Source organism: Mobula birostris, chromosome 5, assembly GCF_030028105.1.
Source record: "Mobula birostris isolate sMobBir1 chromosome 5, sMobBir1.hap1, whole genome shotgun sequence".
Taxonomy (NCBI): Eukaryota; Metazoa; Chordata; class Chondrichthyes; order Myliobatiformes; family Myliobatidae; genus Mobula; species Mobula birostris.
In genome coordinates, this window is record NC_092374.1 from 137,570,118 (window position 1) to 137,587,036 (window position 16,919).

Genomic DNA, 16,919 nt, shown 5'->3' on the forward strand with positions numbered 1-16,919 from the left:
CCCCACAAGGCTGTGTACTCAGCCCCCCTCTGTACTCACTGTACACCCATGATTGTGTAGCCAAGTTTCCATTGAACTCAATATGTAAGTTTGCTGATGACACAACAATTGTAGGCCGTATCTCAGATAGTGATGAGTTTGAGTACAGAGAGGAAATTAAGAACCTGGTGGCATGGTGCGAAGACAATAACCAATCTCTCAATGTCAGCAAGACGAAGGAATTGGTTGTTGACTTCAGAAGGAGTAGCGGACCGCATGACCCAATTTACATCGGTGGTGCGCAAGTGGAACAGGTCAAAAGCTTTAAGTTCCTCGGGGTCAATATCACAAATTGGTCCAACCAAGCAGAGTCCACTGCCAAGAAGGCCCACCAGCATCTTTACTCCCTGAGGAAACTAAAGAAATTTGGCCTGTCCCCTAAAGCCCTCACTAATTTTTATAGATGCACCATAGAAAGCATTCTTCTAGGGTGCATCACAACCTGGTATGGAAGTTGTCCTGTCCAAGACTGGAAGAAGCTGCAGAAGATCGTGAACATGGCGCAGCACATCACACAAACCAATCTTCCGTCCTTGGACTCACTTTACACCGCACGCTGTCGGAGCAGTGCTGCCAGGATAATCAAGGACACGACCCACCCAGCCAACACACTTTTCGTCCCTCGTCCCTCTTCCCTCTGGGAGGAGGTATAGCAGCTTGAAGACTCGTACGGTCAGATTTGGGAACAGCTTCTTTCCAACTGCGATAAGACTGCTGAACGGATCCTGACCCGGATCTGGGCCGTACCCTCCAAACATCCGGACCTGCCTCTTGGTTTTTTTTGCACTACCTTACTTTCCATTTTTCTATTTTCTATTTACAATTTATAATTTGAATTTTAATATTTACTATCGATTTGGAATTCAGGGAGTGGGAAGCACAGAATCAAATATCGCTGTGATGATTGTACGTTCTAGTATCAATTGTTTGGCGACAATAAAGTATAAAGTATGGGAACTGTACTTCCCTCAATTGCAGGACTCTGCAGAGAGTGGTGCAGACTTCCCACGCATTTGTAAATGTGAACTTCCCACTATAAAGGAAATTTACAAAGACTGGTGTGTAAAAATGGCCCGAAGGATCACTGGGGACCCGAATCACCCTAACCACAAATTATTCTAGCTGCTACCATCTGGGAAATGGTACTGGAGCATAAAAGCCAGGACCAACAGGCTCCAGGACAGCTTCTTCCACCAGGCCATCAGACTGATTAATTCATGCTGATGCAATTGTATTCCTATGTTGTATTGACTGTCCTGCTGTACATACTATTTACTATAAATTGCACATTGCACATTTAGACGGAGATGTAACATAAAGAATTTTACTCCTCATGTATATGAAGTATATAAGAAATAAAGTCAATTCAATGCAGTTCAAACATGACAAAATCTGTTGATGCTGGAAATCCAAAGCAACACTCAAAATGCTGGAGGAACTCAGCAGGCTGAAAGGTCAACTGCTGACTCTTTTCCATAGATGCTCCTTGGCCTGTTGGGTTCCTCCAGCACTTTATATGTGTTGTTTGGTAATTGCAGCATGTTCTGTTCATTTTAATGGCAGACCACATCCTCCATGAATATGGTTGGTTGGTTGGCATCCAACTGTCTCGAAGGACAATGGGTGATGATGGCTTTGGAGGCAGTGCAGAGGAGGTTCACCAGGTTGATTCCAGAGATGAAGGAGTTAACCTATGAGGAGAGATTGAGTCGCCTGGGACTATACTCTCTGGAATTCAGATGAATGAGAGGGGATCTTATAGAAACATACAAAATTTTGAAAGGGATAGATAAGATAGAAGTAGGAAAGTTGTTTCCATTGGTAGGTGAGACTAGAACTAAGGGACATTGCCTCAAGATTCAGGGGAGAAGATTTAGGATGGAGATGAGGAGAAACAGTTTTTCGCAGAGAGTGGTAAATCTGTGGAATTCTCTGCCCAGGGAAGCAGTTGAGGCTTCTTCACTAAATATATTTAAGATACAGTTAGATAGATTTTTACATAGTAGGGAAATTAAGAGTTATGAGGAAAAGGCAGGCTGCTGGAGCTGAGTTTACAGACAGATCAGCCATAATCTTTTTAAATGACAGGGCAGGCTTGATGGGCCGGATGGCCTACTCCTGCTCCTATTTCTTATGTTATGTTATCATCACAAGCCTAGGCAGAAGGTATGGAGATTCTGAAATGCCCAGTCAACAAGAACCCTTCTCGGCCTCACCACTGTAGTCTGAAGGAAAGCTTATGAAGCAATACATTTGGCACCGGCTTGGCCTGCAGGAGCTGCCTGAAGGATGTTTAATGACGTCCATCTGCATTAGTGGCTGCACTCTGGATTTGCTGTCTAGGTTTACTTCTATAGACTTCATCTCTCGCGAGGCTGCCCACAAGGTAGTGGGGCTATTTAGCCATAGCTGGGGATCTGGTTCACGAGCACTAGGGTGTGTCTACACACTGGTAGGCCTGCATGCTACCCATGCAGGGGCCAGACTTCCTCCCTGTCCTTTGTAGATCAGCCTGAGTCCAAAAGGGATTCAGTTTCCATTTGTCACCACCAAGGAGGCACTGGATGAGGCTTGCTGTTGAGAGACTATGTACTGGCCACGAATATATTCTATGCCTAAGCATTAAAATAATATAACTCTCCAAATTGAGTTCTGGGGTTCTGGAGATTTGACCAATGCCTTGCAGATTGTTGGCTATGCATTGCTCCAGTGATGCTGATTTGACTGCTCTCCTACAAAACTGGGCTGTGTACCAAATGCAATGAGAAAACTACTCCTCAGAAACCTGGTCTGAAAATGAGGTAAAGTTTGTCACCACATCCCTGCAAGCAACCTGCATAATATGGCAATGGCAAAGGGAAAGCCCTTCTTCATTACAGTTAATGAGAAGGAAGAAGAGGAGGATGATCAGGAGGATTAGCAGCAGATCACAGGATTTGTTGTCGATTGTACTTCTTTCTCACATAACCAGGAAAATAAGTCAACGGACTTGTGACTGGACAAAATCATTCAGCATTACCATTTCTAAACACAAGTGTTTTGTCAGACACTGGAAATGTCGAGCAACACACAAAAAATACTAGAGGAACTCAACAAGTCAAGTAATATCTATGGAGGGGAACAAAGAGTTGATGTTTTGAACCAAGACTCTTCATCATGACTGCTGATGAAGAGTCTCAGCTCAAAGATTTAACTGTTTCTTCCCCTGCATATATGTTGCTTGACTTTCTATTTTTTTATGTGGTCGTTATGTCATTTCTAATCATTTAACATGATGTCTGATTATTTTGTTACTCTTGCTTGTAATTTTATCCTATCATTATATGCTGGATCCATCCCCACCCTTTTCCAGTTTAAATGGAGACACATGTAGAATATTTTACTATTTTAATGTCTTTGCATTAAGTTAATTTCATTGTTCCTTTCTACATATTTTTGACTTCTCTCCCAAATTCTTTTGCTTCTCTCCACTGCTGTCCATTCACTTATATCATGCTGCTTCTTATCAGTATCTTTGTTTGATGTCCACATCAGACAGAAATGGCTCATTCATGGTTAATTTGTTCTTTTTTCCTCAGAGTGCATTTTCTTGTGTTATTCCCCTTTCTTTACAGTTTATAAAACTCTCACACTCTTTTCTCAACCACTCAAAATTATATTTTCTCTAATTTATCATCCTAGCCATTGACATATAATGTATGATTTTTTTTATCAATTATAATATTATCATATTATAATATTATGTTTTATGAGTTGTTCCCTTGATGGTCTTCTAGCAGTTTTCTAATTTGGGCTTTGCTAGCCCCCATTATTTGATCCAGTGATGCATTTTCCCTGGAGTTCTTCCTTTCCAGAATAAAAACAAATTGCACCCAGTTTACTTTCCTCTTCTGGACGGTATATGGTTGGGTAGATGAGATCTCCCATGGTTAATTTTCTTTTCTTTCATAGATACCCAAGTTTATTTGCATCTATCCTTGGAATATGTTTCCCAGATTCAGGATAACCTCCGTCTTTTCCTTAAACCACTTGGGTTTTGGAACCTTAGAGTCATAAAGCATGAAATGCATTGGCTCACTGTTAATGGGAATGCGTCTCAGCAATCATTGGAAGCAATGAATGTAAAAGCTTTAATCAGTACTAAATGCGGAATATCCCCTAGTCAGCGCTGGCTGGTGAATCATGATTATAAACCAGTAAGTACCATGTACTGTATTTTTGCTCTGTGTTTCTAAGTGCTATCCAATTTAACTTTTAATTTCCTAGCAAGAAAAAAAAACCCTTCACCTGTCGACTACCTATCTAATCTGTGAGTGGTTCAAGTGTAAATGTACCAAAGTAGTCCCAGTGTTTCACCTTTCTGGTTATTTGTATGATCTCAAAAACATCATGTCAAATCCTGTCTAATGAGGCATGCATTACAAGATTATGAGAGGCATAGATATAGTGGACGGAGAGTATCTATTTCCCAGGGTAGAAATGTCTAATACCAGAGGCATGCATTGAAGGTGAGAGGGGGTAAGTTCAAGGGGAATGTGAGGGGAAAGTCTTTTTTTCAGAGAATGGTGGATGCCTGGAATTTGCAATAATGTATGGTGGTAGAGACAAATACATTAGAGACTTTTAAGGGATGTTTGGACAGGCTCATGAATGTAAGGAAGATGGAGGGATATGGACATGATGTAGCTATGAGAGACTGGTGTTTAGGTGTTTTTGATTTGCTTTTTTGCTGGTTGAGCACAACATTGTGGGTGAAATGGCCTGTTCCTATGCTATACGCTTCTATGTTCTATGTTCTCAGATTCAGAAATGATCAGAATAAACTATCACAAACAAGAGAAAATCTGCAGATGCTGGAAATCCAAGCAACACACACAAAGTTCTGGAAAAACTCAGCAGGCCAGGCAGAAAAGAGTACAGTCAACATTTCAGGCTGAGTCCCTTCAGCAGTCGAGCTGAGTTCCTCCAACATTTAGTGTGTGTTGCTGGAATAAACAATCCACCAGAATGTGACAAAGTTAATAAACAGTCAAACAAATTGACTGAGCCTGGCTGACTGATTAATTTAAACATGTCAAAATATAAACAGGTGTTTTAATACAACTTTATTTAGTTCCCTTTAATTTGTTGCTGAGTCATAAAGTGGCACATCTTCTGCTATGTTTGAGTCTGTAATAGTCATTGACTGAGTTTTGAGCTGTTCAGTGTGGTTCCCTATTCCTGGTGTGAAGGGCAGGAAAGCACTATTGTCAGTAGGTGTCAAGTTGATCACAGCGAACAGCCTTTGAAGGAGAGTTGAAGTGAGGGATGAAAATGTTACTGTGCACTGCAACATTGGTGCTTTTTCATTGTGCCTATTGTGAAATGCTCTGTATTTTGCAAGTGACATTGTTTTCTAAGCTTGGAGCAGACAAATGAGAATCTTTACAGCCTAACTTTTGTGCACTATGATTGAAACTCCACTTAGGGAAGTACACAGACTTGCAGATCATTTCATCATTAGTAATTGTAATTTGATACAATCTAATCATAATTACAGAAAACGAGCTCTTTCAACTCATTTTGTCCTTACCATCTGTGATGGCTAGCTTTCTCTAATCATATTTGTCTCCACAGAGTTTCTAACTTTTACAACTTTGTAATCCAAATATCTGTTCAAATGCATTTATTGTATTTATCCCCACCACCTCCTCTGGCATCCAGTTTCTAATACCTACTGTAGCTTGTTGTGAAGAAACACACCATTCATATCTCTTTTAAATTTATCCACTCTCACCTGAAATCTGTACCCTCTGGTACTAGATTCCTTTGCCTTGATAAAAGATTCAAACTATCTATCCTTTCTATGCCCCTCATAATTCTATAAACATCCATAAGTTCAATGCCTAGCCTCTTAAATTCCATTGGGAATAAGTCCAGCCGATCCAATCTCTCCTTATGATTACAGTCCTCCATTTCGGCAACAAACTGATTAATTTCTTCTGTGCTCTCTCGGTTGCTATCTCAGCCTGTCGTGGCAAACAGAACAACATAGGCTATTCCAGCTGTGGTCAAATCAAAATTTGTACAACAGCAACATGATGTCCCAACTCTTATACTTAATGCTTTGGATAATGAAGGCAAGCTAAACAAATATCTTTTTCTGTACCCTGTCCACTTTTATTACCATGTTCTGTGAGATATGAACTTACATCTCAAGGTCTCTCTGTTCAATAAAACTCCTCATGTCCCTGCCATTTATATTATATATATATATATATATATTTATTTATTTTATTAAGATACAGTGTAGAGTAGGCTTTTCTAGCCCTTCGAGTCATGCCGCCCAGCAATCCCCTGACTTAATTCTAGTCTAATTACAGGGCAATTTATAATGATCAATTAATCTTATAAAACTGATTGAATACTATGAGGAGGTAACTTGAAAAATTCTGTAGAGACAGAAGAAGACATCAGTGAGGGCAATGAGTACGGGATTTGAGGTGTCATGTTGCAATTGTATAAGACACTGGTGAGACCACACTTGGAGTATTGTGCATAGATCTGGTCTCCAGGCTAAGGGAAAGATATCATTAATCTGGAAATGGTGCAGAATAGAATCACAATGTTATTACTGGGACTGCTAGGATTGTTATGAGGAGAGGTTGAATAGACTATTTTTGCCCCCCCCCCCCCCCCCCAGTGCATAGGAGGCCGAGAGTGGCCCTATAGAGGTATATAAAATCATGAGGGGCATATATAGAATGAATTGTCACAGTCTTTTTGACAGCATAGAGAGTCTAATACAAGAGATTTATGTCTTCTTTTATCTCTACCTGTGTCCTCAGTTTCAAGGAACAATGTAATTGCAGCCCTGGGTCAACCTGTTGTGCAACAACGTACACAACCCTACCATTTATCCTGTAAGTCCTGTCCTGGCTTAACTTCTCAAACTGCAGCACTTTATGCTTGTCCAAGTAAACTTCCATCTCCCATTCTTTGGCTCACTATGTTCTAGATTCCAAAGTGACCTTAAATAACCTTCTACACTGTTCACTATTCCACTAATTTTGATGTCTTTTGCAAACTTACTAACCATGCTCAACATATCTCATCTAAATTGCTAATACAGATCATGAAAAACACCAACCTCTGCAATGCACTATGGCCTCCAGATGGAATAACAAACTCCAGATCATGCTTATACTCATCCAGCTAAATCAATTTTGTTTCCAATTGGTTAACTCACCTATTATCCAATGGGATCTAAATAATTGGACCAGCCTTCTATGTGGGGTCATGTCAAAGCGTTTGCTAAAGGACATGCACACAATACCTACCACCCTGCTCTTGTCAATCCTCTTGGTCACCTCTTATTCAGATTCATGAGACATAATTTCTCAAGCTCAAAGCCCTGCTGACTATTACTAATCAGTCCTTGCCTTTCCAAATACTGATAGTTCCTGTCTCTCAGAATCCACTCCAATAACACTCCCACTGCTGTTGTTATGTTCAGTAGCCTGTAGTTCTCTGGCTTGTGTCTTAAATCAAAGCATATTAGCTACCTTCTGGTTTCCTGGTTCCTCAACTATAGCCAATGATGCAACAAACATTTCTGCCAGGACCCCAGCAGTTTCTTCCCTATCTTCCCACAAAAATCATTGATCAAAATATTTTTCTTGGTCAATATCCTGATGAAGTACAAAACTGTGAGATATGGCCTTCATGTGAGCCATTCTCCAGTGCTGGGGAGGAAAGTTTCTGAAAATATATCTCTGCAATGTTTCTAAGAGTAACCACACTTGAAACAACCTTGGTTCATATTTTGTATTCCTTTCTCCAGAAAAAGTGAATGTCTTCACTAACACCCAGCTGTGATTCATACCAGAGTAGCTGGTCAGTGACTAGGGTGAAAAGTCCAAGGAGAAAGTTATACAAAAACTGAGGCATAAGACTCTGCAGCTACCAGGATCTTAAGCAAGAACAAAGAGTTGAGGGCACTTAGCAGGTCAGGCAGAATCCATGAAAGCAAATGAACAGTCAACATTTCAGTTGAGATCCTGCATCAAGACTGAGAGTATAAAGGGGAGATAGTCAGAGTGAAGATCTGAAGAGGAGGAGCTGGCTGGGAAGTGAGGAATGGTTGATGGGTAGACGGGGAAGGTGATGGGGGGGTTGTGGAGGAGTGAACATAGCAACAGAGGCTAGGAGGTGATAGTGGCGACACTAGAGGCCTGCAGATTATGGAATCCAATTAGAAAGGAAGGTGAGGAGGCAATAAGACAGGGATGGTGGGCAGATGGAGAAGATAGAGCACTGATTTCATCAGGTGTTTTGGTGATAGGCAGATGCAATCAGATGGGGGAGAGGTAAAGAACTGGTAACAGGGGTTGTAGGGGGGTGGGTTGGTGTCTGTGAAGGAGGGGGTGTGCAAAGGGATCTGGGTCGATCAGAAGACAAGAGAAAGGGATAGGGAGGGAGAAAGTCCTGTGAAATTGGAGAATTTAATGTTTATTCTGCTGGGTTGTAGGCTACACAGGCAGATTCAGAAGTTTTGCTCTTCTAGTCAGTATTTTACCTTACCTGGTAGAGCAGGAAGCCAGGGACAGACAGGTTAGTGTGGGAATAGGAAGGGGTGTTAGAATGGCTTGTAAATGGCAGTTCAGGATAGCCACTGCAGACAGTGCATGCCTCACATTGGGACTGCCCGGTCTGTGCTTGCTCTCATCAATGCAGAGGAGGCCACAACGAGAGCACTGACTGCAGCAGACAAGGTTGGAGGAGGTGCATGTTAATGCACAAGAGATTCTGCAGATGCTGTAAATCCAGAGTAACACAAAAAGTGCTGGAGGAAATCAACATGTCAAGCAGCATCAGTGGAGAGGAATTGATAGCCAACATTCCAGGCCAAGGGTCTTCATCAGGACTGGAAAGGAATGGGAAAGATGTCTGAATAAAAAGATGGAGGGAGCTGAAGGAGTACAAGCTGGCAGGTGATATGTGAAGCCAGGTGAGGGCTTAAGTGGGTGGGTAGGAGAGGGGGAATAAAGTGAGAAGGATGGAAGTGCTAGATGGAAAAAGTTGAATCTTCATTCCTCTCTGTAGATGCTACCTGACCTACAGAGTTTCTCCAGCATTTTGTGTGGGTATGTTATTGGTTGTTTGGATCCTTAGAAGATGGCGGGGGAGGAGGTTAGGGTCGCCTGTAGGTGTACATTTGAAGGGTTCAGTGCATAGAGTTGGAGAAGGACGGATGGAATGAGAGGAATAAACCAGAGACTCACAGAGAAAGTGGTCCCTGTGGAAATTAGAAAGGAATGAGAGGAAAAGACGTGACTGGTGGTGAAATTATCTTTCAGTTAGCGGAAAAGATGATGTATAATCTGCTGGACGTGGAGGCAGCTGGTATCAGATTGAGATTCTTTTGATAGTACAGTGCCAAAATGAGGCTTCAATCATGGTATTATCTTACTAAAGAGGATTTTAATGCATGGAATGATGGCAATAAATTAGCCTCTGATTAAATGTTTGAGTCCTCTTCCGTTAATAGTCTGCCATTTGTATTTTCTCAGATCAGTTTGTTTTGTTTGGAATTTTCAGTTCTATTTTGTAAAATTGTGTTGGTTTTGAAAGACAAACAGTCACTTAAGGTTAATGCTAACTATCATCTAGAGTGATAGAGTCATAGAAAAATACAGCACAGAAACAGGCCCTTCAGCCCATCTATTTAGACTGCCTACTCCCATCGATCTGCACCCAGACCACAGCCCTCCATTGCCCTCCCATCTATGTACCTATCCAAAATTGTCTTAAACATTGAAGTCGAGCTCGCATGCACTGCTTGCATTATATCGTACAGTATGTAATAAGTTTCCTGATGTAGCCCATTTGTGCTGTTTTGCCATCTTACTCTGAGCATTTTTGTTAAATGTTACAGATTCCTTTTACTTTGCAGCACTTTCTTTAAGTTTCAGTCTTACACAAGTAATATAGACTCTCAAAGTCTATTTTCATTGCCAATGTATTGAATTCTTCATAAACTTGAACACTGGCATGGGAATATTCTTATTTAACCCAGGAGACTTCATGAAATGCATTTCTTTATTACAGCCATCGATGGAAAACTTCCTGGGGAGCAGAGTTTTTGCAACAGTTAAACTCATGATAATACGTAATAACAACCTGACCAACCTTAGTATGGGTTTATAATTCACAATCACATACATATACAACACTAACCTAAATATACATTCAACAGTAGGAAAAAAAAACAGAGGAACATTAGAAACAGGAGCCGGAGTAGGCCAATTAGGCTCACAGAAAGATCATCACTGATCTAAATTTAGCCTCACCATCAGAGTGCTGGTATTGACTCTATCAGCACTATTGAAAATGATCATCAGTTAATTACAGATTACTTGCTGGTTGATTACTTCTTGTGGTTGCTACAATACAACAGCAATTGACACTTTTTGGATTCATTTCAGGATGCAAGTATTTACGAGGATGGGTGTGACGCATGCTTAATTGCTGACTCTGAGCATCTGCATGAACCAGTGCTCTCAGTCATGGTACATATGTAGGCATTACCTCCTGGAAAACAGCGATAGAATTAGCCACAGAACTAGCTGCTAAACAGTGAAGGAAGAAGGCCTCACAATAGGAGGCAAATCAATGCAGGCTCTTACAGAGGCTATTCTCAAAGAGGAACCTTGACAATATGTTGAGATAGTTGTGTTTCTAATAGAATTCACCATTAAATCAAATTGTATTAAGTTTAATTACCTTTCAAACCATATATAGATACAGCTGAACGAGACTGCGTTCCCCTGGAACAAGGTGCAAAACATCCAAAATAGCAAGCAAACATCCAAAAATAGCGAGTAATGTAATTCAAAATATTAACCAAAGAAGTATATTCACTCAAAAAAAAAAAGAACATTGTCCAAGACCCTGATTGACAATGTCCAGCAATCGATTGTACTGTCTCCCGGCAGTGTGCAGATGCATACAATCCAGCTTGTCATTCTGGCATTTGAACATGGGAGGCCTGCACCAATGGGAGTGGCCAGCCCCAGCCTAGCTGAACGATGCTGTAGTGTTTCCGCCTCACTCACCTGGCCTGTGTTTTTCCAAAACATATCCTATTAATAATGATCATGAAAGTAACAGCAGCAGACATGAGAAGGACTCTGCAGAGAGTCAACCCCTGTAAGGCTGTCGGGCAACATGTTGTCAGCCAGACAACATCCCAGGCTGAGTACCCAGAGAGTGTGCACACCCGGTCACCAATGTCTTCAAGGCCATCTTCAGCACATCACTGATCCAGGCTGCCATCCTCACATGCTTCAAATCAGCCATCATCATCCCTGCGCCAATGAACTCTACACCTTCAGAACTAAACAGCTGCTGCTCAGTGGCATTGACATCAACCATCATGTGTTGAATAACTTGTAATGGCACATATCACAAACTCCATTCCTGCCATACTGGGCACTCGTCAATATGCTTACCTACAGAAGCACTCTACGACACATGCAGTGGTATCTTACATGCACCTGGAACTGACACAGCCAGAAATCAAACTTACTGAGGAGGGGGTGTTTGCTGCCCTGAGGCAATTCAGGGTGGATAAATCTCCAGGTGGCGGCGCAGTGACATCAGCGCCAGACTCCGGAGCGAAGGTTCCCGAGTTCGAATCCAGTCAGGCCGCTCCCGGGCACGCTTTCCATCCGTGCTGGGTTGAGTGTTGAGCTTGCAACTCGGACTTGTAAAAGACAACTGCGCTGTTAGAAGGACGTGGGGGACCACCCACAGAATCTTTCCTCCAAGACAACCACTTGAAAAAGTGGTCGCTGAGGCTCTGGCAGAGTATGGCACACACAAAAAAAAATCCCCTGCGCCTGACAAGATGTTCCCTTGGACAAATACAGAAATTTCCGGGGCCCTAGCAGAGATATTTAAAACATCCCTAGCGACAGGAGAGATACCAGAGGATCCGAGGATAGCCAATGTTGTTCTGCTGTTAAAGAAAGACTGTAAACAGAAACCAGGAAATTATAGGCTGGTGAGTCTGAGATCAGCTGTGGGAAAATTATTGGAAGGTATTCTAAGGGTCCGGATATATAACTATATGGATAGACGTGGACTGTTTAAGGAGAGTCAGCATGGCTTCATGTGTGGTAGATCATGTCTAACCATCTCATACAGTTTTTCAAGGGTGTTACCAGGAAAATGGATGAAGGCAAGGCAGTGGATGTTGTCTACATGGACTGTAGCAAGGCATTTGACAAGATCCTGCATGGTAGGTTCATCAAGAAGGTTCAGTCGCTCGGTATTCAGGATGAGGTAGTAAATCAGATTAGACATTGGCTTTGTGGGAGAAGCCAGAGAGTGGTAGTAGATGATTGCCTCTCTGACTGTAGACCTGTGACTAGTGGTATGCCGCAGGGATTGGCGCTGGGCCGTTTGTTGTTTGTCATCAAATCAATGATTTGGATGATAATGTGGTTAACTGGATCAACAAATTCGTGGATAAGGCGGATAGTGAGGAAGGTTATCATGGCTTGCAAAGGGATCCTGCATCAGCTATTAAAATGAGCTGAAAAATGACTGATGGAATTTAATACAAGTGCAAGGTTTAGCACTTTGGTAGGATCAACCAGGGTAGTTCTTACACAGTGAATGGCAGGGCACTGAGGAGTATGGTAGAACAAAGGGTTCTGGGAATACCGGTCCATAATTCATTGAAAGTGGCATCACGGGTAGATAGGGTTGTAAAGAAAGCTTTTGGCATATTGGCCTTCATAAATCAATGTATTGAGTACAAAAGATGGGATGTTATATTGAAGTTGTATAGATGTTGGTGAGGCCTGATATTTACCTACCTACAGGAAAGATGTAAACAAGGCTGAAAGTGTTCAGAGAAAATTTACAAGGTTGTTGCTGGGTCTGGAGGACCTGAGTTATAAGGAAAGATTGAATAGGTTAGGACTGTATCCTTAAGAACATAGAAGACTGAGAGGAAATTTGATAGAGGTATACAAAATGATGAGAGGTGTAGATAGAGTAAATGCAACTAAGTGTTTTCCACTGAGTTTGGGTGGGACTAGAATTAGAGGTCATGACTTAAGGGTGAAAGGTGAGAAGTTTAAGGGGAACATAAGGGAAAGCTCCTTTACCAGAGGGTCATGAGAGTGTGGAATGAACTGACAGCTGAGCTTGATTTCAATGTTTAAGAGAAGTTTGGATAGGTACATGGATGGTGGGGATATGGAGGGCTATGGTCTCAGTGAAAGATGATGGGGCCAGTCAGTTTAAATGGTTTCAGCATGGACTAGATGGGCAGAAGGTCCTATATCTGTGCTGTACTTCTCTGTGACTCTATGTCAGAATGCTGTTTCTGGATTTCAGTTTAACATTCAACCCTATTGTCCCACAGGCCTTGGTCTTACTCCTCTGTTTGAATACACCACAGTGCCACTGTGCAACTGGGTGTGGACCTCCTCACCAGCAGGCCTCAGACCGTCAGGATGCACAACTGCTCCTCCCTCCCCACCTTCATCTTCCCAGGGCTGTCTGCTGAGCCCATTTCTATACACTCTGCTCACACATGACTGCACAACCAAACATCCAACTAATCACATCATCAAGTTTGCCGACAATACGACAGTGGTGAGGCTCATCACTAGCAACAATGAGATGGCTTGCAGAGAGGAGCTGGAGGAGCTGGAGGCCTGGTGCCAGGCAAACTACCTCTTCCTCAAAGTCAGCAAGGACAAAGGAGATGGTTATTGACTTCAGGAGAACTTGCACCGTTCACACCCCACTTCACGTTGGCGGTACAGCAGTGGAAGTTGCGAGCAGTTTCAAACTCCTGGGAGTGCATATCACACACAGCCTGTCAAGGTCCCGGAACACATCGTACACAGTCAGCAAAGCTCATCAATGTCTCTACTTTCTGAAGAGGCTGAAGAGAGTTGGACTATGCTCATCCATACTCAAGTCATTCTACAGATGCGCAGTAGAGAGCATCTTATCATGCTGCATCACTGCATGGTATGGAAACTGGACTGGACAGGACGACTTCACAACAGGTAGTCAAACCTGCTCAATGCATCACCAGCACCAGCCTACCCACCATCAAGGACGTAGATAGAAATGTGCTGGAAAAGAAGGATGAAGAATCCCATCTCCTCTGCTTGTGGACTGTTTGTCCTCCCATCAGGGAGGAGGCTACATGTCATCAACAGCAGGACTACCGGACGCAGAAATGATTACTTTCCTCAAGCAATAAGGCTGAACATGACCTCCACCAACTAACCACCCCTCCACAACCTCCACCCACACCACTTTAGCATTTCCTGCTTGAGTCACCTTATGTACAGACACTCCTTTGTCTAGTGTCACTTTATGGACAAACAATCAATCTATGTATATAACCTATCTTATGTATTTTACATTTACTGAGTTTTTTTATTAGTGCCTTTATCTTATTGTTTTTGACTTTGGGCTGCATCAGATCTGGGGCAACAATTATTTCATTCTCGTTTACACATGTGTACTGGAAAAGACATTAAACAATCTTGCATTAGTTTGTTGTGAAACAAAAAACTGGTTCACTAATATCTTTCAGGCATATGGACAAGGACTACAGTCTAGTCTGTGTGTGATTCAATATGTGGTAGAATCTTAACTATCCTCATTAATGGCCTAGCAAGCCAATCTTAATCCAGTTCTACTCTTAACCTTGGTTTACTGGATGAATCACTCTTTTCATGAAGATTTTATTTCTCAGTGGAATGTATATTTATAAAACTGATTTTAAATATTTTCTATTGTTTATCTACCAGCAAGTTATTTGATCTAATTTCCTACTTTACCTTAGCCAACTTGTCTATCTTTACAAAAGCAGATATGTAGGAAGAATGTAGTCAGGCAGCATCTGTGGAAAAAGAAACCATTAAACACAACATTAGTAACCCTTCCTCAGAGGCATTAGGAGTCTCCTTTCACAGATTATGCTTGACAGGCTGAGTATTTCCAGCATCTCTGCCATCATCCACATTCCAAAAACTGCTTTTTTAAAAATCTGTTCTCACTCATTTCTGCACACTTAGCAAGGTCTTATTTTCTGACAAAAGTGTGTCACACATGAACTCAATATGAAATGTTGTCAGGTTTCTTGGAAGATCCAAGAAAAGAGTTGGGATATTATGTTGCAGGTGTACGAGACATTGGTGAGCTGCATGTGGAGTATTATGTTCAGTTTTGGTCACCCTGCTATAGGAAAATGTCATTAAGCTGGAACGAGCGTAGAGGAGATTTACAAGGATATTGCCAGGGCATGATGGATTGAATTATAGGGCAGGGTTTGGCAGTCTTGGACTTAATTCCTTGAAATATAGGTGACACCGTTAAGAGGTGTATAAAATAATGAGGGCATAGACAGGGTGAATGTACTGTACACAATCTTTTTCCCCAGGGCCAGGGGAATCAAGAACTGGAGGGTTTAGGCTTAAGACAAAAGGGGAAAGACTTAATAGGACCTGAGGCAAACCTTTTCACACAGTGGGTAGTATGCCTATGTAGTGGGTTATCAGAGGAAGTGGTTGTGGCAGGTACAGAAAGACCTTTCAAAAGGCATTTGGAAAGGTACATGGATAGGAAAGGTTGAGAGGGATATGGGACAAATGCAGGCAAACAGGACAAGCTTGGATGGGATTCATGATTGGCATTGAACAAGATGGGCTGAAGGCCCAGTTTCTGTCTGTGATTCCATGACACTATATTTGGATGATGGCTCTCTACTACAGGATGGCAATTTAACTCTGGCTAATTACATGTTTACTTAATGATATATTAATCTGGGAAATAACCCTGATTATATTCAATTAACTCATCCATCAAACTATGTTGTTTTACCAGTCTATATGTGAATTTAAATCTCCTACAATTACTGTGCTCCCTTTTCGACAAGGTCCAGCTACTGATTGATACTGTCTTCAATGGATACTGTCTATTCAGTGCTTTGTAAACTACTCCCACCGGCTTTTTATGCCTCTTGTTGACTCTCAACTAAAACAATACTGATACAACACAAGTGAAAACCATTCTTCATTACTATCACTCTGTCACTTATTATGTCAGGTTACATACTATTAATTTAAGCCTGGCCATTAAAATGTCAAGTATACTTGAAAATTTTGTTCTAAAACTTAAATTATACAGCACTTTTTATAGTAACGGTCATTATATCAAATCTCTTTATTTCTATTGTGCCGTTTCTTGGTATGTGTGCTTAAATGCATCTTTCACACATACGGTATAAAGCCTTTCCATGCCTGCTTTCACCTTCATCTTGACTATAAAACTCACTGGGCTGTACAATATATCTCCAGTGTATAAAAATGTGCTGAGTAAGGGTCCTACACAGTTGCTCCTGTACGGGAGCAACATTCTAATATGTGGGACATGCAATGCATCATGAGCATTGAATCACAGATCCTGGGCTTTCAGCATTGTTAAACTCATTGTGAGAAACAGCATGGAAACAGGTCCTTCTGCCCACTGATCACCGAGCACCCACTAACGCTAATTCTACATGAATCCCATTTCTCCGAACGTTCTCATCAACTCGTCCCAGGTTCTAGCCCTCACCCACACGTTAGGGACAACTTACAGAGGCCAGTTAATCTACCAAGCTGCATAACCTTGGGATATGGGAGGAACGCAGGCCATTGGGTGACAACCCATGCCCACAAACTCCACACAGATACTGCCCAAGGTCAGGATTGTTACGCCTCGGTAGTGTAGTGGTCACCGCAGCTCATGGAGTTCAATTCCAGTGTCCTCTATAAGGACAAACAAGCAGGAATCTGCAGATGCTGGAAATCCAAGCA